This window comes from Ascaphus truei, chromosome 5, assembly GCF_040206685.1.
Source record: "Ascaphus truei isolate aAscTru1 chromosome 5, aAscTru1.hap1, whole genome shotgun sequence".
Classification (NCBI taxonomy): Eukaryota; Metazoa; Chordata; class Amphibia; order Anura; family Ascaphidae; genus Ascaphus; species Ascaphus truei.
In genome coordinates, this window is record NC_134487.1 from 267,964,897 (window position 1) to 267,992,895 (window position 27,999).

The 27,999-nt window shown below is 44.3% G+C and overlaps 1 long non-coding RNA gene across 6 annotated transcripts; it reads left to right on the forward strand.

Moving 5' to 3' along the window:
- On the forward strand, nt 1-27,989 carry LOC142495909 (uncharacterized). Of its 6 annotated transcripts, XR_012801850.1 has the most exons (8): nt 1-249; nt 1,453-1,590; nt 13,311-13,485; nt 17,567-17,646; nt 18,626-18,821; nt 21,876-22,091; nt 24,354-24,429; nt 24,540-27,989. It is a non-coding gene; the product is annotated as an uncharacterized LOC142495909 (long non-coding RNA). The 6 variants fall into 6 exon arrangements; XR_012801853.1 differs by lacking the exon at nt 24,354-24,429; XR_012801849.1 differs by lacking the exons at nt 24,354-24,429; nt 24,540-27,989 and having other exon boundaries at nt 21,876-22,287.
- The last annotated feature ends 10 nt before the right edge of the window (nt 27,990-27,999 follow it).

A 27,999-nucleotide genomic window follows, 5' to 3' on the forward strand; every position in this document is an offset into this window, starting at 1 on the left:
GTTGATCCGGAGCAAGGGAGGGAGTGTCCAGAGAGCCTGCCAAGCTCCTGGACTAGGCCCAAACCTGCCCCATAGCCCCAAATAGACCCCCCTCACCGAAGATAAGTGTGTAGGGCTGCCCTTAAGATAGGGAGCTCCTGTCAGAGAGAGAGAGAGAGAGAGCGCAGAGTGGAAACATCTGAGCAGATCAGAGCGCAGAGGGAGGCTTTCCACTGCGGCCTGCGTGACAGACATCATCCGGGACCTAAGGTGTGAGGGGCTTGTGTTGGAGACGTGGGACATGGTTGTGGTGCTTGCTCCTAAAGGGAAGTGTGGCTTAGTGGGACCTTAAGCCAGGAAGGTGAAGTGCACCAATGCAAGGGGGAGGGTAGCGCTGCCCTCACACATATTGGGAGGGGTTGCTCGCTGGACTCTGGGTTAGAGTTGCCCAAGCAACCTTGGTACTATTCAGGGCTAGCTACCCCTGGGCTATTGTTATTTCTATTATAATACCGTGCATTGTTTGTATTGTGTCATATTATGCTTTCTGTGGTATTACAGTAAAAGAGTTATATTTTACTGATTGTGAGTTTGTTATTTGAGTATACCTTAGGTATACAAGTCCTATGAAGAGTCAATCCCATTACCCTAGGATCCTCATAGGTGGAGGTGCTGCACCTTATAGACATATATTGAACACTGTCACCCCAGGCTCCCTATGAGTGGAGGCTGAGGCCTTCTGTAAATCCAACAGGTAGCACCAGTACTGTAGTAGCAGCTGATTCCCTTAGGGTGGGGGAACACCTGTTACAAAAGTTACACTGTTCAGTGCAAAAAATATAACTGTATTTTATAGGTATTTTAAGCATAAAAATAAAAAATCAGAGAAAGCAAAGTACAAAAAATACCACCAATAAATGGATCTTCTCATATCAGAAGAACGTCACAAGTAATATATCCATTGCATAGTACTGTATACTTGGCTTCAAGGATGCTATATCTACACACCATCATCTAGTCTGACAAATATCATGTGACACGGAATGTTATGGGCCGAAGTGGCTATGACATCCAGATCCACTGCTCGTAGATACAGCATCCTTCAAGCATTAAATAATGGATATATTGCTTGTGGCATTCATCTGATACGAGAAGATGCATGTATTGGTGGTATTTTTAATATTGTTATGCTTTAAAATACCTATATATATACATATATATATATATATATATATATATATATATATAAAATTTATTTTTTTGAGTGCTGCTTGGTGTTACTTTGTTTCTTTCATTTTTTTTTCAATTAATGCTAGAATGTAACGTGGCGGAAAAAAACCACAGGTCTCCATCTGACATGAAAGAAACAGAGATATTTCTGTTTATTGAAAAATTGTGCTTGAAATCAAATGAGACATTGTTGCTGGAAAAAGAAGAGGCTTTTTCATGGGGACTGTCTTTCTTTGGAATTAGTATGAACCAACCGCTCACCTATCAACTCCCTTGCATATAAACCAGGACCAGATCAAAGAGGCTGACTTTCCTCATGGGAAACAGTTCAAACAAAAAAGAAAAAGGAGCATAGAAAAGCAAAAGCTAAAATGAGATCTAGTGAGTGATAAAAATCCATCTATGTAACAATGTACAGTATAAGTTATATTCTGCGCCTAAGATATTGGTACGCTAAGAATTGTGAAGAATGCCATTACCTTGAAAAAATCTACATGTGTCTGCTACTTACAGTAGATACGTTTTTAATTATGTATTTTTTAATACATGTGTTTTATGTAACGGGTACTTCCCTTATCCCAATCACAAATATGTGTGTGAGGTAAACCTACGTGTTACCAGGTGTGGTGCGTATACCTGTAGGTTCACATGTGGCCTGAGCCTCTGCTTACTGGGAACCTGGGGTGAGTCTTCTGGATCGATCTGGTTTACAGTGCCTCCCCCTGTGTAGGGTTCTAGGAATGTAGAAGGTTGCCTACACAGGACCCACATACACAATAAGTACATACAATGAGATGTATATAACCAGTTTACTATATATGCAGAATAATCATAACACTTTGCATCGGTATCAGCAACAACCACTGTATACTCAGTAATACTGCTCCCCCTAGGGGGTAACTCTACACCAGTTGCCGTAGTCCCAAATGTCACTCACTCCACTAGGAGCACCCACCACCGTGTACCCCCACACAGTGTCCACAATCTAACCCCTTTGTCCCGTGGTCAGCGCTGCCACTATGTGAGAATATGTATATATAGGTGATTTGTTGGTGCCCTTATGAAGGTACCTGCCGAGCGCTCCTGCACTCGGGCCTGCAAGAAACTTTGAAAAGGATCCGCCGCTTGGTGATCCCGTCTGTGATCCGGCCCTTCCTTGCACGAGGGTCCGCCAGGGGCGATCCCACCCTAGAGATAGTCTCTGTCACTTTGGCACAGGCTTGAGCCCAATCCTCCTCTCGGGGAGCGCAGCGTCCGCTGTGTCCCTAACTAACACTGGTACTAATGTGGCAAGGTCCCTAACCTAGGGCCTGTCCCTGTAGCACCACAAGCTGTAAGGGGCTCAGGACCTAACTGGGGCATAGGGGGCTGCTGGCCTAATGCAGTGGGTCACAGACCCCTGCACTCACCTCCTTCCCCTATCTCTTCCTGGTCCTGACTAACGTGCTTACCCAGCGCGCGAAATGTATCTAAATTCCTTCCTTGGGGAGATCCTCTAACCCTATTGGCTCCCTGGCATCACATGGGATCCCCTATGGCTCATGGGACTCGTAGTCCCATCCAAAAGCCTTCCCTGGTAGGCTAGGGTCCGCGCGCTTGTCCTCACGCATGCGCAACTGGTCCGGCCGCCCGAGTTCTCACTGCGCATGCGCGAACTCTCACAAGATGGCGGCGCCCTGCACGGGAGCCGCCGGAAACCTCCGGAGTGCCGAAGCACTCCCTGCATGGCCCCCACCATCCAGAAGTGCCGGCGGGTCTGTCGAGTGACCCCCGGCAGCGGAGGTAACGAGGGGGGGGGGGGTCGCGGGGCCGATAGGGTACCTGGCTACATATATATCAAATGGAAATATAACTGTATGCTCATTTGCATATCTTAGGCAAGTCTGCAACCCCACCTTTCACCATTATCACCCAGCACACAGCACTTCCACTGCAGCAAGGGATTCTGGGAAATGACATGCAAATGAGAACACAGTGCCACTTTTTGCTTCAAAACCATTTTAAACATGGTCACATCTTTAAGCACAGCCAGGGTTAAGATGCATAGCCAGTAAACCCACCCACAGACAGCTGTTTCAACCTTAATGGGTCAGTGTGGGGTTGGTTACACCGGCTATGCAAACCTGAAGCAATGAGGATGAGTTTTACAAAACTTAGTTAAGTTATGGTGAGTAAAAAAAGTGACAAAAACCCTCCACAGCAAATGGAAATATAACTGTATGCTCATTTGCATGTCAACCATGGCTGTGCTTAAAGCTGTGACCATGCAGCAAGCTTAAGCCTATAGGGAACCATGTTAAAAATGGTTATTGAGGCAAAAAGTGACACTGTGTGCTCATTTGCATGTCATTTCCCAGAATCCCTTGCTGCAGTGGAAGTGCTGGGTGATAATTGTGAACGGTGGGGTTGCAGACCTGCCTAAGACATGCAAATGAGCATACAGTTATATTTCCATTTGCTTTGCTGAGGAGGGTTTTTGTCACCTTTTTTTACTCACCAAGACTATGACTAAGACTAAGATACACACCTACACACCTCTCCACACACACCTACACACCTCTCCACACACACACACACACCTCTCCCCACACACACACACCTCTCCACACAAACACACACACACACACACCTCTCCACACAAACACACACACCTACACACCTCTACCCACACATACACCTCTCCACGTGAGTAAAGGCACTGACTGGCACTGAATTTGAACATGGTTCAATTGCCAGTGTTGGCTCCATGTGACCTTGGGCAAGTCACTTTATCTTCCTGTGCCTCAGGCACCAAAAACATAGTTTGTAAGCTCTACAGGACAGGGACTGTGTCTGCAAAATGTCTCTGTAGAAAAAAACTAGCAGCACTATATAACAAACAATTATTATTATATATATATTACAGTATATATGTTACTTTTATGTATGATGCACTTATTCCCATGATCTGTTATGTGTATTATTTCTTATGTATATTATTACCACGTGTATTACTACTGTGAAGTGCTATGTACATTAATGGCACTATATAAATAAAGATATATATATCTTAATATATAAAATCGAATGGTTAGTGAGGTTAGTGCTATCTGCGGTGAATCTGATTGGTCCTCAGCCTCTGGCCAATCAGATTGCTGTGTGTGACGTCACCCAACTGCCACTCTCTTCCCCCTCGGCTCGCTACACACACACACACCTCTCTCTCTCCGGCGCTCATCTCTCCCTCCCGGCGCTCATCTCTCCCCTCCCGGCGCTCATCTCTCCCCTCCCAGATCTCTCCCCCCCCTTCCTCCCTCGCGGCGCCAGTAGAGGTCCGCCGCTCATCTCTCCCCTCCCGGCGCTCATCTCTCCCCTCCCAGATCTCTCCCCCCCCTTCCTCCCTCGCGGCGCCAGTAGAGGTCCGCCGCTCATCTCTCCCTCCCTCTCGGCGCTCATCTCTCCCCTCCCGGTGCTCATCTCTCACCTTCCTCCGCTCACGTCTCCCTCCCTCCGCTCACGTCTCCCTCCCTCCGCTCACCTCTCCCGGCGCTACGCTCATCTCCATCCCCGGCGGGGGAACAGGCAGCGGACCCCCTTCCTAAGATGGTGGCGCGCCCGGAAGGACCCCCTTCTTCCCTCGCGGCGCCGAGTGAGAAGATGGCGGCGGCCGGAAGTAGAGATAGGTGTCGCGTGTGTGTCGCTCTAGGTGACGTGTGTGTGTGTGACACTGTGTGTGTGTGTGTGTGTGTGTGTCACTGTGTGTGTCACTGTGTGTGTCACTGTGTGTGTGACACTCTGTGTGTGTGTGTGTGTGACACTGTGTGTGTGTGTCGCCTCCCTGCCTTTCACGCACCCCCCCTGCCTTTCACGCACCCCCCCTGCCTTTCACGCACCCCCCCTGCCTTTCACGCACCCCCCCTGCCTTTCACGCCCCCCCTGCCTTTCACGCCCCCCCTGCCTTTCACGCCCCCCCCCTGCCTTTCACGCCCCCCCCTGCCTTTCACGCCCCCCCCTGCCTTTCATGCCCCCCCCTGCCTTTCACACCCCCCCGCCTTTCAGGCCCCCCCCGACTTTCAGGCCCCCCCCCGCCTTTCACCCCCCCCGCCTTTCATGCCCCCCCCCCACCTTTCACGCCCCCCCCTGCTTTTCACGCCCCCCACCCTGCAATTCACGCCCCCCCACCCTGCTTTTCACGCCCCCCCCTCACGGCCTCCGGGCAACGCCGGGTATATCAGCTAGTATATATATATATATATATATTTATATATACAGTTGTAGCCCTGTGTAGTTTTGGGGTTACATGTCTTTCTCCTCCTGTGCAATAATTCCTGTTAAGACAGATTCCCAGCAAGCTCAAACTCCTACACCCACCACAAAGTGAATATATATTTATGTCAACCAGAGCGCTATTGAGCGTGGCAAATGTATACAACAAGAGACAGGGGGTGCCCAACGCTGCATCCAATTGACAAAACATATAGAGTAAAATACTTCAATAATAAAATACTTGGTTATTTAGTTAACCCTTTGGCCAAAGGCGTTATAAGCCTGCATACCAACGTCAAGGTATAACCAAGATAATGCAGGTCCTACACTACACTGTGAACCCTTCCCCTAACCTCTGTGAGAGGGAAAGAACCATAATGGGTCTTGTTCCTGCAGCAAGTGAAATGACCTTCCAACTTAAAATGGTGAAGGGGGAGGAGTGAGCTCTGGGAGGAGGTGCCATAGCCTCCAAAAGAGACATAGGTTAACACAGATTTTAGGGGAAGGGTTCACAGTGTAGTGTAGGACCTGCATTATCTTGGTTATACCTTGACGTTGGTATGCAGGCTTATAACGCCTTTGGCCAAAGGGTTAACTAAATAACCAAGTATTTTATTATTGAAGTATTTTACTGTATATGTTTTGTCAATTGGATGCAGCGTTGGGCACCCCCTGTCTCTTGTAATTCCTGTTAAGGGCTGTGTTGCAGGGTACATGCAACCACACATGCGGGTTCTCTTGATAAGGCTTATTTATTGAGCCTTAATAACATACAGCACACAAACAAAATAGCTTCTCTTCAGCATACAAAAAACTAAATGGCTTCTCTTCAGCATAGAAAACAAGGCAGCTTCAAATCAGCATGCAGGACACAGACAGTTCATCATACATGTACTTTGAAAACAGACCTTATAGCAGTAATCTCTTCAGTAGTTCAGTCCTGTCTCCTGACCAGCTAGCCTGCATTTTTGTACAGCCTGGGGGTTTTAAAACACCTTGGTTATGCAGCTGGGGTCAGACTAATTAAGCAGCCCTTCTCAACTGAAACTTAACCTTGTCACTGCTGCACTGCAAGCCTAAACATAGGTTTGCCAGGTATATGGCTGGTGACATTAATTCACCCTATCACATGCAGGTTGCCAGGAGTAATCATGGGGTTTGCCCTAACCTCATGTGCTGTGTATTATTCAGTGAAGGAAGTGACATCAGACTCTGTGTCCACTTAAAGTGACACAGGGGTGGTGCCTACTGAATCTATATAATATGCAGCACATCCTTAATTTAGTGAGTGTGCCTCACCACCTGAGTGAGGTGAGTCGGTCCAGCAACCTGTCAGGGCTCTGGCAGTGTTTGTGGCCCTCCCTCAAGGGAGTGGTGTGGAAGACTATTCCTCTTACTCCACCAGGTAGTAAGGGAAGAGCTAGACCTGCTTTCAGTGCCCTTGCCTGGGAGTGTATGGTCAGGGACTTCCTTTGGGTTGGCAACCTGAGATGAGTGGCTAGAAGACCAGCCACTATGATGGGCGGCTGTCCATGTCTGCTGTTAATAAAGGATGCCAAGGAGAAGGAACGCTTCTGTCCTGATTGTGGAGTCAGTTGGGAAGAAGGTGCACATAGGGTTCTCCTTCAGAGACTCCTCCCTACTACGCTGGGGGTCTGGAAGAGATGGAGGCGCTGTACCATGAGTGAGTATAACTCAGCATTACCTCTTAAGCCAGTCCTGATGCCATTCCCCATAATACCATCAAGCGGGAGACTCAGGAGTCCTGTAAGCCAGCAGGTGCACCACACTAGTATGCCATGTAACAGGGGTAAGAGTCCACATAGGGGGGGCAATATGAGATTGGCCCGGGCAAACACCGTTACATTTGGAGGCGCTGCTGAGATTGGCAACAGGACAGGCTTTCAGCTAGGCGAACTGATGTAGGAACATGTATGCTTCCAGGAAAGTGCTGCGGAGGGAAGGGAGCCTAGGGGTAGTCAGGAGGTTGCCCCCTCACAAAGCCCACCCTAGATGCCCCTGTATGGTGTGATATAGTTCTGGAGACTAGGCTATTGCTTGAGGTCACCTGGAGGAGGGTAGTTGTTTGATGCCTAGGGGGTAGCCTTGTTAACTTGGTTCAGGAACTCCTGGAATGTGTCAACGCTATGTATAACCGACAATAGGTGACATGTTAAGTACAGTGGGGCTGATCATAGGTACTTCTAGCCAGTAACCAGATTATACACCACAGAGCACTTACACTGGACTAATACCGTGTGCAGGATACACAGGAAAGAGTTTAGCCTAGCATGATGTATTGCATTACAACTGAGGCATATACACTTGAGATACATGTAGATGTGCACGCTGGCTAACTTTATTGCACCAGCATGGCGACCGCCCAGCAGAAGAGCACCATGTGCAATTCCAGCAAACAAGTAAAGATGGCGGCTATATGTGATGTGGTCCCGTGCGGTGCAGAGAGCCCAAAATGGTGGCCAGAGATGAGAGGCGCACGTGCTGTGTGGACAGCGGAGGAATCATGTGCAGAGACGCCTATACTGAGTAGGCTGTGGAGTGGCGCGAAAGCGATGACCGCACCCTTTCTGTCCTGTCTGAATTCCCTGGGTGTATCAGAACAGGAGATCAGTGAGGACATTGCAATTACGTGTGAAATGTCGGATGATGTACCTGATTGCCAGTCGGTGATTACCACGCAAGTCAAAGCTGCGGGGAATGTAGACTGCAGAGTAATCCAAGATGGCGGTTCCCACCATCCTGGGACACCACATGGGCAGAGTGCAGAGAGAAATTCTGCAGGGACTTGGCCGGGAAGTGGCACGAAAGCTGTGGCCGCGCCCCTCTATACTGTAACAGGATCAGAGCCGATTCTGGGTTCTGACTTGCAACTGTGGGACCCTCCTCTAATCTCCACCAGAGGAAGGGGTCACTGCACCCACCACTGGAAAGCTAATCTGAGTGAAGGAGGAGCCGGATGTGAGTTTCCTATCCTACAGTTGCGAAGAGCTGGCGAGAAAGAGAGACTGTTGTGTCGTGTGTCTCCCTTACCCAGCGCAACTACTGACTGTGCCATGGTGGATTTGGATATCCACCCCTACCAACTTCCAGGAGGCTTCCTGGTAGTGAAGATGGGTGATCGAGAAGTCCTCCGGTGTCTATGCATGCAGTGTAGACTACCGGGCGCAGAAGCCAGTACGACAGCGAGATGCCCTCAATGCGGCATCCACTACTTGTGGGCCATGGAGCCATTCGCACCTGGGCACGCAGAGGCGGGAGGAACTAAAGCCACATTGATGGCAGTAGAACCACCAAACATCAAGACAGAGAAGAGTGATCCCGGAGAATGGGGATCGTTCCTGATGGTAGCGCCGGAAAAAGAGGGCGTAGAGGCCTGTGACGATAGCGGGAAACCGGAGCCTAAAAGTCGGTCCCCTGCGGAGGTACGCTTACCCTCATCAGCATCATCCTCATCGGACGATGATCATGGGAGCAGTACATCGGTGGTGATGCACCTACTGGCGGACCACTGCAGCTGTGCTGTGGAAAAAGAGCGGCTCACCTGTGACTTGGGCCCGCTACAGATCTACATCCCTCGACGGCAAGCGCTGGTGCGACCGGAGCAGCGGAAGAGTCCTACGGCTGTGGCGACTCCCAGTGCGGCGGAGGGACATCCGGAGACGGGACCGGAGGAAGAGGAGACCATTGCAAGTCGGCGGAGTGGTGAGGAACCTCCTTACTCCCCACAGGCTCTAATGGAGGCGGCCGTACTAAAGGCCCCAACCAAGGCCCAAGCGGAGCCGAGAAGCGTCGCGGGACATCCGGTGCCGGACGTCGAGATAGAGGAGGAAGTTCCGGGGTGAGACGACCCCACCCAAGATGGCACCACCTCGCGAGAAGAAGATGACGTCACTTCCGGGATATCCAGCAGAACAACCGGGAGTATCCGGCAGCGGCACTGAGCAGCAACCGTCTATCACAGCAGGATGTGGATAGACATCGGCAGGCTATGCGAGGCCGTGGAGGACAACGGTTTGGTGATTCTGCTACACCCAAAGCCACGACGGGTCGGGGCATCGCCAAACTGCCGATTTTCCTGCCAAAGCGTAAGGACACTTCCCCATTCCCTTTGCCCAGTGCCAAGGCCAATGCCCCTGCCCCTATCCCTACCATGTCACCTTTGGGGTCACGTTCGAGCCAAGGGTGGTCTGGGGAGTCACGGGACACTTCGGAGGAGCGACCTGTGTCGGCCATGGACTGGGGGGACTGTTTTCCTTCGGATGAGGGATCAGGGAAGGAGGTAGTACCATATGTGAAACCACCCAAGATGAATCCTACTATTTACACCCACATTGTTAGAGGGAGGCCTAAGCATTATGGGGCCTCTACACATTCTAGTATCACATCTGGGGTATCATCAGGAGGGGACTCAGAAGGGCATGAGACTGCTCTGGTGGTGCGAAACCAATTGTGGGATCATAGCACTAAGTGGTGGGCTCCGTTATATGAGGGTTACTCCGATTGGTTGGACCGCACTAGATTCATCCTAATGCGAGGAGATGTGATTGATCACTGGTGGGATGTGGGTGTGTACTCGGCTGAGGAAGGCCAAGAGGAGCTTGTGAGGAGGTGGGATGAGATCCAAAGGGCTATAGTCACACCTAAATGGTGCTCTATTTTGTACGATGTCATCGCCCCTGTAGAACCATTGTCCTGGGTTCTGCCAGGTAAAGCAGGGAACAAGATGCTGGTGAGAGTAAGCAGGGCTGAGAGAGCCATAGTGGCTAGATATAAACAGTCTCAAGGATTTGAGTACCCGTATGTTCCTGAGCCTATAATGCAGGAAATTGAGGACAATCGGGATACCTGGCTAAGGGAAGCCGTAAAAGACTATCTTAAATCTAAATCTAGTCACTACGAGTACCGCACAGAAGAGAGAGTATGTTATCTCATGCGTATTTGGAGTGTAGGCCGGAACACTTACTGTATATGCATAAGTTAGAGTACAGACCAGAGAGTGGGCCGCCCAGATCGTATTTTATTACTATTATCGATCACAACGGGCGAGAAGTCAAGAAACCTGATCCCAGGCACTATTACTGAGTGGATTCTCCTAAGGAGTAGTCCTAGAGATGGGAGGGTTGCAATGAATATGTTCTGAATTACAGTAATGCACTTGTGATGTATCTGTATTTTTGTATTGATGTGATTTTGTATTGTTATGTTTACAGGCTGTTCGTTTGAAGAAGACCCAGCAAATTTAGAACCAAGTGGGGACCATTGGATCCACCAGAGGGTGATTGTAGCCCTGTGTAGTTTTGGGGTTACATGTCTTTATCCTCCTGTACAATAATCCCTGTTAAGGGCAGGTTGCCAGGAGTAATCATGGGGTTTGCCCTCACCTCATATGCTGTGTATTATTTAGTGAAGGAAGTGACATCAGGCTCTGTGTCCACTTACAGTGACACAGGGGTGGTGCCTACTGAATCTATATAATATGCAGCACTTCCTTAATTTAGTGAGTGTGCCTCACCACCTGAGTGAGGTGAGTATGTCCAGCAACCTGTCAGGGCTCTGGCAGTGTTTGTGGCCCTCCCTCAAGGGAGTGGTGTGGAAGAATATTCATCTTACTCCACCAGGGAGTAAGGGAAGAGCTAGACCTGCTTTCAGTGCCCTTGCCTGGGAGTGTACGGTCAGGGACTTCCTTTGGGTTGGCAACCTGAGATGAGCGGATAAAAGACCAGCCACTATGATGGGCGGCTGTCCATGTCTGCTGTTAATAAAGGATGCCAAGGAGAAGGAACGCTTCTGTCCTGATTGTGGAGTCAGTTGGGAAGAAGGTGCACATAGGGTTCTCTTTCAGAGACTCCTCCCTACTACGCTGGGGGTCTGGAAGAGATGGAGGCGCTGTACCATGAGTGAGTATAACTCAGCATTACCTCCTAAGCCAGTCCTGATGCCATTCCCCATAATACCATCAAGCGGGAGACTCAGGAGTCCTGTAAGCCAGCAGGTGCACCACACTAGTATGCCATGTAACAGGGATAAGAGTCCACATAGGAGGGGCAATATGAGATTGGCCCGGGCAAACACCGTTACAAAGTATATACATACACATACGCATATGCATGAAATGTAGAGTATCAGAGCACAGCAAAGCATTTCTAGCCATTTTCTGTTATACCAATCCCTTTTTGTAGTGGTTATTCATTAAAGTATGATAGTGCTGATTGCGCCATTGACATTACTGGACATTAAAGGTGCAATCCTAGATGGTGAATGTTTTTGCAATCTTTTATATAGCATTGGAGCAGAGGGTCTCCAAAGATGAACCCCATTAATTTCATCTCCAGGGACCCCCTGCTTCCAGGGCCTCTGTAAGCGCGGGTCTCGGTGCACAGGTACGGACGGCACCATCATCATGTTGGCTATGGTAACGATAACTCGGGCCAGCCTTTCTTCAGACTTTACTCTTTGATTGGCAATACTGCTCGACCCCGTTATAACGCTGTGTTTGGGGTCCAAAGAATCCCATTGCGCTATAAGCGGATTGCGTTAGAAATAATGTACAATTGTATGCATTGTACAATAAAGTATTTAAGACACCACTAATCGTGTTGTAAAGTATTCATAAATACAAAAATTGGGAGCCACGCTTGCATCCCGATATAAGCGGATTCGTGTTGTAACGTATTGCGTTATAACAGGGTTGAGCTGTACAAATATTTTTACGTTGATAAGGTAGGAATACAGATGTATCTGACCGTATTACCCCCACAAGGAATAACGCAGTCAATATTACATGCCTTAAGGAGAGAACGCATGCATTCATTGTTTTTCAATGGTGCTTGCTGTAATGCGGTGTGATGTGGTAATGACGCGGGCGCGTTAACGCATCTTATCATGTTAAAAGGAGCAATAATGTCTGCTACATCTGTACCTCTACATTTTCTTACAAACCCGGAATACAACTACTTTTTCAAATACACGTCTGTAGTTCCATTTTCTAGGTTAGGAATTTATTCTAAACGTGCCCTCTGCCTTTTTGTGTTAGAGCATCAATAGTGTTTTCTAAGAAAAGGTCAGAATATATTTGCTTAATACTTTTCCAGGCTTAGAATATATTTTAAAAAAAATCAGCCGCATTACCACTAATATTTTTAACGTGATTTTGTCTTGCATTCAATATTTGCTAAAGCAGTCTTCCCAATGTTGGTAAGGAATTCAGCTCTGTTTATTTGAATGGGACTAAAATCTTCTCCAGCATGGGAAAGATGCTTTCACAGTGTATTACATAGGGGCATTTGACTACTAAAATGTGCATACATGTAGAGCAGGGGTAGCCAGCTCCAGTCCTCAAGAGCTACAACAGGTCAGGTGTTTGGGATATCCCTGCTTCAGCACAGGTGGCTCAATCAGTGGCTCAGTCGAAGACCACCTGTGCTGAAGCAGGGATATCCTGAAACCCCGTCCTGTTGGTAGCTTCTGAGGACTGGAGTTGCTTCCCCCTGATATAGAGTGAATAATTGGTCTGTTTGCTGCTGTTTGTGTAAATGTGCGAACACTCCGCCAGCATGAAAAAAAAATAATAAAAAGAGAAGTGTTAAAATGCCTCTGTTAGGGCTTTGTGCCGATTTCATAAAAGCCTTTTAGTGTATTGTATGTTTGAAAAAAAAAATGAATGCACTTTCAATAACACAGCCACAGCAATAATTGCTTTTGCATAATGTCTGATTCCTGCGTACTGCATCTGCCCTTCATTTGTAAAACAAACTCAAGTAATTTTTTTTTTTTTTTTTTTCATTTATTTTTTTTTAATTCATTGTTTTACTAATATATATTTTTTTCATTATAAGCCCTACATGGGCATAGGCACCCAAAGCGAGATAATCAGATTTGAAATAGGACGGGCAGGTCAGCTGTAGGCAAAGCACGCAGTGAGATGAAGCGCAATTAATAGGCTCGGGGAACAACGAAGCAATTGCAACATTATTTCTGAGATTCGCAGCTCCCTGAGCAATGAAGAATGAGGTATTAAATCCAGCAATAAACAGCTCCTTCTCACTGATTTCCAAGTATACAAATGTGCCTGCCGTTCAAAACACATGGCAGCAGGGAAAGTTGACAACCTCCTATCGTCACGCTGCTCGCGTTCGCCTTTTTTTTCCAAAGTGAAACCCCAGAAGGCTCTGGGACAGTTTCACATTGTCTGATTACAGTGTTTACACCATGTTTCATTTTAAACTTGAGCCAGCGCGCCGCTGCCCCATCCTCTTTAAGAGGAGGCCGAGCATCTGCAGGCTGGAGAGATGATTCATGAGGAGTGAACAGATGGCTCGGGGAGAGACACCAAGCTTCATTACAGACCAATATGGAACTTGTCATTTATTTAAAAAAAAAAAAACGGGATAACATGTGTTAGTTTTGGTTACGAGCACAACACGGAGCGAACGACCCTATTTAGTGTTAATGAGGACTGCAGCCTGCGAGGCTGAGCGAGTCCTCTCTTTACATCTGCGGGGATGAAAAGTCCACTGTGAAATCTCACCTAACATAGGAGTGGCAAGTTAGGGCCAAATAAAACGTGACGTGCATGTAGTGGCTGGTGAGAAGGTTTCCCTGCCATATGTTTAATACGCTGCAGGTTGTTATTCCATCTAATTGACCAATACGAGCAGGTTCCTCATAGATGTGCTTTCTATGTGAGTTTTTTTACATTTCACAAATACTGTATCTTTTTCAGATCCAGTGTCACTGCCAATGTCTTCACAGCTTTCAAATACAGATTGATGTTTAGACGCATTCAAATTAGCTATGCTGGGAGGGTTTGAAAATGCATTTGGGATTTCTTTGTAAATATAGAACATGCATACAAAAAATACAATGAGAAGAGACTCACGATGATGAGACCCAAAAGGTCGAAACAGATGTCTGTGAGTAGGTTTATTGGCTCTGCACTTCTTTAACCCAGGCTCGGCTATGAAGCTGTGTTACGGCAGGCATAAGCTAATAGGGCTTCATGTTTTAATGGACAGCAAACAAAGAGTGACACTCTGGGGCCTATTCTAGTAGCTTCGATAACTTTGCTGCCATCTTGAATGATGTAGCATTACCCCAACAAATGGTTTATCATTTGTGTTATCACGGTATTCAGAAAGAATCAGAAACCATTTCCTCAAGTCACAAACCAGGAGGTATGAAAATACCAATATCATACGGGACAGCAACAATGGTATCTCAGCCTCTCTCTAAGGGTACGGCCCCAGTGCCTGCGCTGCACGCGCACCTGCGAAGCTGGCGGCGCGTGCAGCCAAATTCCCCAGTCTGCAGAGCTGCAGGGGGAAAGACGGGGGGGGGGGGGTGACGGGGGAGTGATGTCACCCGGCAGGTTCGCCCTCATTGGCTGAACCGCCGGACGTCGTGGCCTAGCGCTCCGTCGCTAGTTCCCCTCACAATTTTCTTGCAGGCTGGAAAAACTCATTGTGCAGTGCGGCGTCCCCCCCACGCAGCGTGCTTGCCCCCCCTCACAGCAGGCTCGGCCCCATTGAGGGGCGGCTCTTGTTTCTGCAGCGTCCACAACAGCGGGCGCTGCAGTAGCCAGCGGGGACCTGGCCTAAGGCCTCGGACATAGTACTTGCCGAGATTCGTGGCCTGCATGTTTGCGCAATGGGGGGGGGGCATGGTGGGGGTGTGGCAGGGGCACGGCTGTGACATCACGAAACTGGTTCGCCCTCATTGGGCGAACCGCTCACATGACCCGGTCGTCGCGTGGGAAATTTAAACTTGGTAGTAGCGCCAAGTACTCGTCTCCCCGTCGGGCATGTGCACGTGCTCGTGCACTATAGACAAACACATTGGCGTCCTAGTGGTTGTTTTTGGCGCGAGCTACGTTGCTCGTGCCGTCTCCTGCACTATGGACACAGCCTAAGTTCTCCCTTGTGTGATCTGCCGCAGTCTGTAAGAGCTGCATAGAGAGCTGCATCTCCCTGCACAGCTCTTACAGGCGATCACAGTGTTTTTATTTACATTTTAATAACAGTGTACTGTAGCAGGGGGTCTCTGGAGCTTAACCGCATTCATTTTAGGTCCGGGGACCCCTTGCTTCCCGAGGTACTGACCCCGGTATGGGGTTCTGGTATCTCCTATGCATTTAAATGTCCCGGGTCACGTGACACGGGAGATTTAAACATTGTAGGGGGATACCGGCACCCCATCTCTGGAAACAGCGGGTCCCTGGGGTTGAAATTAATGCGTTCCTACTCCGGAGAACCCCTGCTTCAGTTCACTGTTATTAAAATGTAAATATGAACAGCTTCATTACCTTAGCGACTAGCGGCTAAGGCAATTACGGGGTTAAACCTGAGTGTCAGGTTTGTTGAGGATACAGGGCCTTGGTGAAGGGGGTAGATGCCCCAGGGAAACTACCTCCACCCCCGCTACCCATTGGTAGGCACAGTGTTAAACCATGGCCATAATATGGTGCTTTTATTTGTTGCTTGTTTTTTTATTGGTAGTTTGCCCATGCATTGATATAGTGGCAAACCATGGCCATATTATGGCCATGGTTTAACACTGTGCCAATCAATGGGTAGCGGGGGTGGATTTAGATGCCCTGGGGAGGGTGGTTAGGTGACCCGGGTGGGTAGCGGGGAAGGGGTGGTTAACCCCTTAATCACTATATTGGTTACTAACAGCTACAGTGATTAAGGGGTTAGTGGCCATTAGTTTGTTATTTGATTATAATGTTGCTGTGCATGGAGAACATGGATGTGGAGGACAGGGATGAGGATGGCCTTCATCCTGGCATGGTTAAGTAGAACTTTTATTTACTGTACTTTATGCTGGCTAGATAATGTTTTATTTAAAGAGCTATTATCCAGATCTGGATAATAGTTATTTTGCTCATTATTGTACTGTATGTGTTAGTAGGGGAGAGGGTTGTTGGGGGTAGAGGAGGTGCCCATTCATTGCTATTGAGGTTTTCTTTACTCCCATTGAGGGCATAGGTTACCACACTGGAATTCAATGGGTGTATTGCTTAGTATTGTGTTTTAATGTTTATTGTGGGGGTGGGCGAAGGTGGTATTTGGCCATGGTGGGTGTTTATACCTATATGGTGGGTAGCGGGAGGGGTTAACCCCTTCATTATCTTACTGGTAGTAATCACTAAGGTAATGAAGGGGTTAACTCCTCCTGCAACCCTCCCACAAGGCCTAAACACCCAACACAGGCCAAGTACTACCTTCACCCACCCCCAATACCCACAATAAACCGGGTACTAGTATTGAACCCCTTCATTGCCTTATCGGTTAAGCTGCCTGTAAACTTATTTTTATTGAATTGGATTGAAGCCGGGGGTCACCAGAGCTGGTATTAATGCGGGGCAGCTCCGAAGACTCCCTGCTTCAATCCGATGCAATAACATTTAAAAAAATGTTTAAGTCCTATTGCAAATCCCATCTTGCCCTTGGGGTGCCGAGATTAAATTTGCGAGTTGCCTGCTAGCTGAGAGCCTCGATGAGATTCTCGTAGCTATTAGAATAGGGTGATTTTTAAAAAAAAATGCAAGTTGGAGCTCTTTTGGAGCTCTTGCTCAATCTGTTTGATCAGGAGCGAGACCGCTTGAGAGATGCACTTCCCATACGAGTTTGCAGGTCATCAGAGCTTTCTGAATAGCAAACATTTGAAATCATAATGGGAAGTGCTAAAAAGCTTGATGAGTTAGTTATCGAAGCTACTAGAATAGGCCCCTATGAGTGCTCATTTGCATGTCATTACCCAGAATCCCTGGCTGCAGTGGAAGCATTGTATGCTAAGAGATAATTGGGAACGGCAGGGTTACAGACCCAGTCTGAGACATGCAAATGTACCCATATTTCTATTTACTGCACAATGAGAAAAAAAGGGAAATTTGGTTCTAAGTAGAGAGATAAAATATTTTTGTTCTCAAACTATGCCCACTATTAAGAATACTGTGAATATGCTTTCTGGCACAGGAGTGTATTTTAGTCCCATGTATTTGAATTGAACTGCTCTATTCTCCTGCATGGGGAAAGAGCTTCACATTATATTTAATATAAGCTGTATTCTTTCCCACTTTCCAAAATGATAGAGAGAAAATGGAGAAAAAGTTAATCCAATTCAATTGAATGTTCATGATCTCTTCTCTAGCATGAGGATGTGGATTCACAGGTTCTTTTTTTATATATCCTATTAAGTTATGTGTGTAGCTTGACTTCCCCAATAAACACTTCTCAAATTGCAAGTTGATGCAATTTACACACAGTGAAATACAGTAGCTGCAAAATACTAACATACATATACATTTCAGGTTATTTGTCAACTTGTCTTGGCTGCAAAAAAACCAACCCCAGATTTATCAGAAAAAAAAGTTCCAAATGAAAATCAATATTCTTGATAAATCTGGTGCTGTTTTTTGTCAATGTATTGTCCACAGGAGACTGTCATACAAATTCCTATCGGCATTTGAAGATCCATGTTAAAAAATATTTTACACGGGTGAAAGGAATTAGTATCCATTGATATATAGTCCCCAATGCATGTCAATCATCTTCCCATAATCTTCCCATCTCTACGGTTGGTGTGTTTTTGTCTCTATTTTGCGCATCATAATCATATTACAGTAGCTGCAGTTCAGATATGTTTAGTGAGATATAACCAGATGTCTATCTATAGGTAGCTACAGTACATATTGAGAAAACTATAATAACACCGTATAGGGCATTTCAAGACATTGGTAAAACTTTAAACGTTCGCAAAAAGAAATCACTTGACCAGTAGACCCTTGATTAATACCCCCTCATCCTCGGCCTCCAAAGCTACCCACTTAAAGCAAGCTCAGACACCATATAACTTGGCTTTTCAACTACCTCAGCCTTTATTAACTTTTGAACTAGTAACCAAAGCCAAAACAAATTGCTCATTGCTGTTCCTGGCCTTGTAAATATCCCCAATAACCATCTTTGAGGAGAACACCTCTAGGTCCGCTGCCCCTGGGCCGGACCTACGACGACTTCTACAAAAGCACACTATTAGTCTGATCCTCCACCTTTAACACAAAAGAAAAATGCCAGAAACCTTTAAACTTAAGATAAATTGTGCTTGTTAACCCTTCTTTCAAGCGTCTTTTATTTTTCTTCTCTTTTTCTAGGTCTAAACCCATTGATTGTGATACTTTTTCTTTTTTTTTCACATCTGACGATCTTGTAAAGATTCTAAGCCACACAACACATGAAGAGAATTCACACCCACACTGCAAATCAAAAACCTGAAAGCCCAACAAAGCAATACCGAGCAGCCAGACGGGAGGATTGGAATTGTTCCTGTCATGCTGACCACCACAAAAGGTACAGTACCCCACATTAATCATCCTCTCCAAAATCCCACCTTTTCTTGTATCTCCCTCAAAGCATTATTCTCCACCATAGACAAAAACCTCACTCTGGCTTCTAATCGGGATGCCCATTCTGGGTCCTTCCTCCAAGAGTCGTCTGAAGGGAATTTCATGATAGGGAATAACCTTTTGCCACATTTGTTGATTTTCATAGTTAATTTTACAGTATGTTACACTCTAAATAAAATTGTTATTTTATGTTTGTGAACTTCAATATATGGTTCCTGAAAATTTTGCGTTCACACAAATTTCTAAAAACATATCTGATCTGCCTAAACTTTTGCAAATTGAATGCGGTCATATCTAGACAACTTTTAAAATATTCATAACTTACAGTACTAATAAATACTTTAATGTGTACTTCCAATGTATAGATGTAATAAATATTATCGCACCCGCTATCGCATGAAAAAATGAAAAAGCCTTACCTATAGCAAGAGTTTCAACACATTATCGTGCGATTTACAATTGGATACAATAGAAAGCTTTAGTTTTGAAAGAACTTAGACTGGTCTTGGTTTTGAGAGTCTCAGGTAGGTTGTTCCAGTTGTGAGGTGCACGGTAAGAGAAGGACGAGCGGCGATATACTTTGTTGAGCCTTGGGACATGAAGAGTCCCTTGGAGTCAGATCTCAGATGATAAGTGCTGCGTGTGTTAGAGGTGAGGAGCAAGTTCAGATACGGGGGAAGCTTGCCCAAGAAGTATTTGACGGCATGACAGGAGATATTATCTTTGCATCTAGTCTCATGTGATGACTAATCTAGTTCTTTGAGCATTTCACAGGGATTTACTTAATCAAACTCCATTATCCATTATCGGAGCTATGTGAACCCCCCCCCCCGAGTTAAACAATTAGACCCTAAAATGAGAGAGAGGGAGAGGGACACACATACACATGCTCAAAATGGAGAACACCTGAGATACCTGTGGTCTCAAGACTGGTTTGAGGGGCTATATGAAGCACTTGATACTTTAGTAAAATAGGTTTGGTCTCTCTCCGAACTATAACAGAGCTCTGTGGATAAGCGTTGGTAGAGGGGACACCTCTTTTGCCTATTATTAGCACTAATGTCCATTAAACGAATGCAAGGGCCCCTTACGGCTGAAAACAGCACTTAACACTGCGTTAGTGAGCTTTAAATTAACACGTTAGCACTTGTTAAGTCAATGACAAAGCTTTGTGGATCTGGACCTTAATGGTTAAAGAAGCAAAGCTTAACACTTTGTTACCCTAATAGAGCATACTTAAAATCATCGGGGTGTACACAATTTTACCAGTATCTGTACTCCCACAACTGTACAAATTATTCTCAATATTCCCTTTATTTTGTTCTGTAGACATATAGGGACTGACAGATTATCATTTAAATGATAGCTGTCAACTTTTCAAGGATGTTCTCTTAGTAAAGAGCAGATGTTATAATCAAAGAGTTCTGGAGAATCTAGGAATAATGACAGTTAAATAATTGGAATGATGATCATTTTTATCATGGGGAAACCAGTTAATTAACATAGCTACAGTTACAATGTTACCAAAAATAAATACATATTTTGTGACTACTGTAGATATTTATTGTGGTCTGCTGGGTACACTGTTGCATCAACTGGAATGAACTTTGTAATAAAATATGGCTTATGGGATACTTGTGAAGGCTCAATTTTGTAACTAGTGGGGGAAAGACCTACTGTAAATCTTTTCAGTAAAAGTAGAAAAAATAAGCTCTTCACTTTATTGTGATGTTCTGTCAGGAAAGGGATGGGAATGCATCAAAAAAAAAAAAAGAACGCCACTGCATTTTCAAGGAACTCAAAGAATTTTGTTGCAAGAAAAACCTACTGATGAAGAGATATTTTGAAGGCCTCCTCACTATGGGACACATTTATCAAAGTGTCGGTGTGGGTTATCACATCAGTGACGGCGTTTACTCCCATTGAAGACAACGGGCAGAAACACAGAAACGGGTGCGATATCCCGTACCGGCACTTAAAAAATGTCACCAACACCCCTATTTTAATAAAAAAGCAAGAACTCCCATAACCAAACACCAACCTTGCCGGCACCGCCAATTTAAGGTCCTTTTGACCTCACCAAAAATCTCAGCCCACCACTATGACAATAATAATCAATTAACATACAATTATAATAATAATGACACCCCATTCTGTTATTGAAAAATGAAATATGTATGTACCGTACTGTATATATTATATGGGAGTGAGGCCATTTCTTTACATCTTAACCATTACATTGTGACCACTTCTTGCCAAGCTTTTCTTGAATGTGCCCATTATTATTATTTATTTTTATTTTTATTATTAGTACTACTGAATCTAAATTCATAATGCCTGTATTGTTAACCTGCACCCTAATAACATAACCCCACCAATCCCCCCCCCCATAAATTAATCTTCAGGACCATGGATCCTCCTATAATAATGACCCCCGACCGGGTTTCCTTCACTTTAGTTTTACTATAATAATGTGCAACCCTTTGGAAACCTACACAAACGATTCCTTGTTTTTCCAATTCCGTAAGTGACTACAATTCTTGCATTCTGTAGAAAATGTTAAATGTACAGTAAGTACAGTTTTTTTTTTTTAAATCATTTTGCAGTAGGTACTGAAGCCTTAATATGTAAACCTTGTACAAAATATATTCATCTCAAAATTATAGATAGAGTTGCAGTATGATAATGTGATCAGCGCTAATATGTTGAGGGAATTGATCTTAACTGAATTGAGGCCATTTGTGGTGCAAATCATCTGCTAAGCATGCATAAAGTGACACAAATGAGACAAATGAGATCTTACCAGTAAAACTTTTCAAAAATGTTCCAAATAACCATAATGATATGCAACTCTGAGACACAAACACTGTTGCTTCAAGGATGTTTTCCCAGTAAAAATGCAATCTCTCCCAAACTGTTGTTGTTTAAAATACATGAATGCGAAATGCTCCAAAAGATATTCACAATTCACAATTCAGCTTTTATTTATTTTCTTTAGAAACCCCATAAGATCATCAGCAAGCATTTAACCAGACGACAGCAAGTAGCAAATAATCTTTATGCGCTCGCACAAACAAATACAAGCAGACGTCTCTGTTTCTAAAACACAGAGAGGAAAAGAATGAACCACTGGAGATAATAACAATGCTTTTTTTTTTTTAATCAAGTATAAGTGATTAGTTCTTCATGGCAGCAGTGCAGAGGAGAACGCATGGTAATTACCAGAGTTTGAAGGAGGTGAAATATGGATGTACTGTAAAAATATTGTCATAAGGGACCCCTTAAATCAGCTGCCATTTTGTTTTAAAAAGCAACTTCTTTGTAATACAACCCTATTCAATGTAATTTACTACAGCATGGTCAGAGATATTTTACACATGGTTAATTATCAATTAAAAAGGTGAGCAGTATTTTTGAACTATGATTTGTCGGGACACCTATAATACACCCATAATTATCTGTGTCTAGCACATTTATGATGGCTTGGTCCACTAGCACACATTTGTTTCTATGTTGCTTGATCTTAGCTCCATTGTCGTCTGCTATTTCTTTTGCCTATAGCTCCTACGGCTATCTTTCCACAATACCTAATCAAGGGCTAATTTAGTAAATGACTGTTACTAAGTGGGGCAGAGGAAGAGGGATGCGCTCGGATGAATATAAACAAATAGTGAAATAAACTACTGGGTGCTCCGAGCAACAACATGTTCCCTGCTCATACAGTAGTACAGTACATGTAATGAAGAAGGTTGGCATCATCAATTTTGAAAGGTTTATTACATAATTAACGTTTCGCTGCTGACCCTCACCTTCATTAAGACTGCAATAATGTTTTCAGTATGGCCAATAATCATTTACCACACTCCTGCCTGCTGAAAATGAAGATATGGAGCAACCTAGTTGCCTATGTATGAGATATATGTATTTAATATAATAAACCTATGTTTTTCTTTTTAGAAAACAATAGAGAGAGAAAAAATTACAGTTTATATCTGGTATGAGATTTTGTAAGGGCACGGGCCACATCTGTATGCAATTGTTTCATATAATACCAATAAAAATGATTACACCTTGTGCGTGTATCCATACATATAATTTCATCATGACCTTTTCAATGCAATCACTAGTATTCTGATATATTAAAGGACAAGCTAAAAAGATATACTTGCTCACAATGCAAAATTCGTATGAAATACAAGCACATTAGAAAGATGACATGGATATAATGTAGCATATACAGAGAAACATTGAATAAGATATCTCATAATGATGATATATTTTGATAATAAACCATTGTTAATAATATTTTCACATCTTACTTAAATAATAACATGCAGAACTATAACAAATGCATTAAATCTTATTGTTTATTGAGACCTCTAGGTATCCTGGGCTTTAATTAAAAAATCCAGAATGCATTTCTCTTGCAAAAGGTGATTTAGCCTATGAACACCTCTGGATGATAAAGTGATATGTTCTATTCTATAGCGCATCAAATCTGAATTATGGAACAAAGCAAAATGTTTCAAACCAGAATGATCTTTTTTTCCCCATTTTCAGTGTTCCTGATATGCCAAAATATGTGCTTTTTTTTCTTACTAAGTATTTACTGCCAGTACATAACTCTTTCGGTTCCAAAGGAAACTGAATTACATTACTCTTTATCCTCAGACAATGAAAATGTTATAGTACCAATTTCCCCTTGTTTTAATTTTGATGGTTTCGATTTTACACTCTCCTAAACTGTTGGTCCTAAAAGGAACAAAACATGAAAAACCCTATAAGGTTTTTTTTTTTTAAATAAAGCTATTTTCTAGTAATAGATAATACTCTCTTCATTTTTTTTAACTCCTAATGCCATGTTTAATGATTGATAATGATTTTTTGAATATTCTGAACATCCTGTGGTTGCTACAGCAACTATTTAGAAAGTCATATCCACTTCGTCTGTTGAAACAGACTGTGACACACACACCTTTTTTGAGCTTTGCCCTTTAGCAACAAAGTACCACAAACATATATGTTGCTGTGTTCCAAACAGCAGACTGTCTATTACTCTGAAAGCTGTAACAATAATGTGTTACACATAGCAGTATAATAATACTTATCAGCTGCAGCATTTCACAGACTGCAGCACAAAGTTAGAAGGCCATTACGTTAGGCACACAATCAGGATTTTTACAGATTTATAACAGGAGCACCAAATAATTGACATCTTAAGGAAGAACATAGAATTATAATCTGCCACATGCTTCACATATAAAAATAAGCCAAAATAGTGGGAGGGAGTAGTATTGTTGCTTTAAGAGCAGGGCAGCACTGATCCTGCCCCTGGAAGACTCCATGTTCAGCATACATAAATCTTTTATTTGTTCTCTGTTTTTTGTTTTTTTGTGGAGGCGGGGGGTTAAAAAAAGTCAACTGACAACATCATTATTATTATCATCCATTTATTCTGCACTGATGTTTTCCGCAGCACGTGAAAGTGAAAGACTATAACAAGCAGAACAAACAGATTACCACCCATTTATGATGAATGACACACTGGACCAGTATGTAGATCCTGATTCATACAGTTTATAATGTCAGAATAGAGCTAGCCAGATAGCCAATGTGAAAGGTACATCTTCCTTTGACATGCCACTTTCTTCTCGTCCATTAGCTTCTGCGGCTGACACCATCAGTAGGAAGAGAGCTATTCTGGAACCATGGTCACGTGCAGGATGTGAATGAGGCCAGATAGCTTAACCCATCCCTATTTGAAAGCACAACAAGTCCTTATGTATTTTCTTAACTTTATTGGGGAAGTCACAGCAAATAAAGGGTACTTGTAGATGTTGTGGAGTGGTAAGAGAGTGCTTCTCTATGTGGAATGCTTTGTATCAGGGGAAGGTAAAAACGGAAGGGCCTTGCCAGGGGGTAGATAGCATGAGAGGTACTCACTCAGCCAGCTTAGGATGGAAAAGGAAGTGAGTAATCTTTGTCACACAGGAATAGTGACAGGACTATGCTACCTGTGAATACAGACAGGGGAGTATGGAAAAATCCACTTAGCCAGGGGGTTTAAAGAGGATGGCAAGGCAACCAGCTACTGGCAGTGTAAGAAGGGAATGTGTAACAATAATGTATCGATTACACAGGCACTGTCAGTTTTCAGAGCAGGGAAAACATGCAAGTGAAATATAAAGGGCTAGCAGGCAGAGCTGCAAAGGGGGGAACAGAGATGAACAATCCTGTTCCAGGACAAGAGCTGTATATCTACTTAACCGTGGCCCCTCAGTGGTAAAACCTGCAAGGACAACAAGAGAAGAAGGCATTGCAGCTCTAAATTGACAACAGCGGGATCCCTCATTTGATTTTATTAAACATGCTTGTACATATGTCCCTTACACCCACATAACGTTGTTTATTATTTGTTACATTCATTGGCGCTCGTAAGAATGTTTGTGTTTATTCCATTGAAATGTACTGGGAGAAATGAAAAGCCTGTTGTAGGTGACTTTGAACCAAGATGTAGTTAATTCCCTTAAATCCATATCTAATGAAAGCATATTCCACTGTTTGCTAGTAATATTCTCAACATCCTTAGCACTCATGCAATTACTGGTGTGGTGATCAATTTAATATATATTCTTTCATCTTTATACTTTGATTTCTATCCTGAGTAAGCCCTGACACCAGCAATTCTTCTGGATCTGTATTTAATGCTCTTTGAAATGCCAGCTGTGCAGTATATATTTTATATAAAAATATTATGCATGTCTTCTGGCTGAATAATTAAAAAGTCCATATCTGACCAATCCCTATGTAATCTAAAGAACCGTCCCATTGGCTTACCAGTTATTAGAGAAAACTGCTGATAGCTATTGGATCTTAAAAGTGTATTTCTTAAATTTACAGAGGCTGCCTAGAAATATGGATAGAAATATGCAATTCTTCAAGGGAATTTCAGTTTAGACATTAATTTTGAGTACAGATGTGCAAACCAAGTTTGCAAACTTTGCTAAATTTTTTGAACTTTGAAAAATGTAACTATTTTAAAAAAACGGGCATGTAAAAATCTTTACAGCCCGAAATATGGAAGGGGAGGAATAGAGGAGAAAGATATTTGCACATTTAAATTAGCCTATTTCCCATGTGAAATATAAATATATATTTATATATAAATATAAAATATGTGACTATTGGGAGTTATATATGTTAATGTGTATATTCTGGAGGCCAGGGTCATGTGTAGGATGATTTGCGCAGATAGGTTCAACTCGTTCCTTTTACAAGCACAACAAGTTCTTTGTCTTTCTTCACTTTATTGAGAAAAAGCATGGACATACAAAGGCCTTGTGAATGATGCTATTGTGAGAGAATGTCTCTATGGTGAGTGCGCTTGATAGTGGGGAAAGGTGAAAAAGGATAAGTCCTGCCAGTAGAGCAAATTACAGGAGGGGTACTCACTCAGCCAGTGTAGAAGTGGAAAAGGAAGTGCCAGTGTATGCTGGGTAGCAGGATAGCCTTGGGACAGACCATCTGTAAGTAGGCAGAGGGGAAGAAGGCAGACTAACCCATTCTAACAGAAAGGCTGAGGTTGCTGTAGCAACTCACTGGCATAATGCAGAGACAGGGATCGCAACACTGTGTCTACCACACAGGCACTGTGAGTGTACAGAGCAAAATACATGCAGCTGGAATGAGAACGTGACAGACAGAAGCTGCAAAGGAAAGGGGGGGTGAAACAGAAATGTGGTTCTTGTTCCATGACACTCCCCATCTGGTATCTGGAGATACCACTATATAACTTGAATATGTGGAACATATGTGCAATGCAAACAAACATAACACAATAATGCAAAGTCCATGTCCACATAACGAGGCGATACCGGCCGGTACCACTGGCATGGAAATCCTTTGGCAAAGTCTTTTAGTAAAGGATGTTGGGTGGATGCACCGGTCCAGGTTAACTGGGTTTACCACAATGTCTCTCTGTGAAAGTCTCTGGCACTGTTTCTTTTTAAACTTATGGAAGAACAGTCCTTTCGTCTCTGTGGTATTACGTACAGAGTGCATCCCCTTGTAGGTATGCCAGCTGTGGGAGCCTGTCACTCTAACACCTGGCGTTTGGCAGAAGGAGATGGCTTTTGGCTCCTTGCAGGAGCGGATCGATACTCCTGGAAGATCAGTTGTCGAATCTAGTCCAGTAAAGAGGACGTCGTTCGGGGAGACTCCCTGGAGCTGAGCACTGGGGCTGAACACTACACGGATTTGATCGGATTCCTGAGGGTGGTAGACCCGAGATGATTGGATGTACCAGCATTCTTCACCTTTATTTATTAGAGGTGCTGGCTTCGCGTGGCCGGTAAGGAATATCTTCTGGATGAAGGCCACAAAGTTGTTTTTGGTCTCCGGTTCCCTTTGTAGGTCGCAGAGGTGCGAAGTGAACCTAGAGATGGCATGTTCTCCATTGTTTGGGAGGCGCCTTCTTGGTGAATGAACTGGTAGCTGGTTCACCCAATTGCCAGGTCCGTTTTTGACGAGCTCCTTGACCGTTAACATCAGGAATTCTCTATCTCTCATCAATGGTGTTTGCTTGTCATCCTTTGTGGTTTAGAACACTGTGCACCCTAAGTCATTGGTGCATTCCTCTTGCAAGAGAACGTCTCCACGTATTTTGGTGATATGCCTTTGTGTCACTTTGTTGACTGCCCTCAGGAGGTTGTTCTCTCCCTGGACATGACAAAAACAGTCTCTTTTGTACTTGTAAATCCTTTTGGGAAATGTCTCTGCACTGTCTCCTCTTACTTGTGTGAAAGAACAGTCTTTTTATCCCTGTGGTTTCACCTGCAGGGTACAATCCTTTGCGGCTATTCCAGCCGTGGCAGCTGGCTGCTTTGTCACTTGACATTCTGTGGAGAGGAATGGCTGTGCGTCTCAGCTGTGTCATTGCTCTCAGGGGAACTGTCTGATTGTTTCTTTTCCTTTGGGAGATCTTTTTGTCGGTCACCTTCGGGAGGTTACTTTCTTCCTTCGGTGGAGTCGACTCATTATCCTTGGTTGTCTTAACCACTAAGCATCCTAGGCCATTGTCACATCCCCCTGATGTGAGGATGTTCTTGTCGATCTCATGGGTA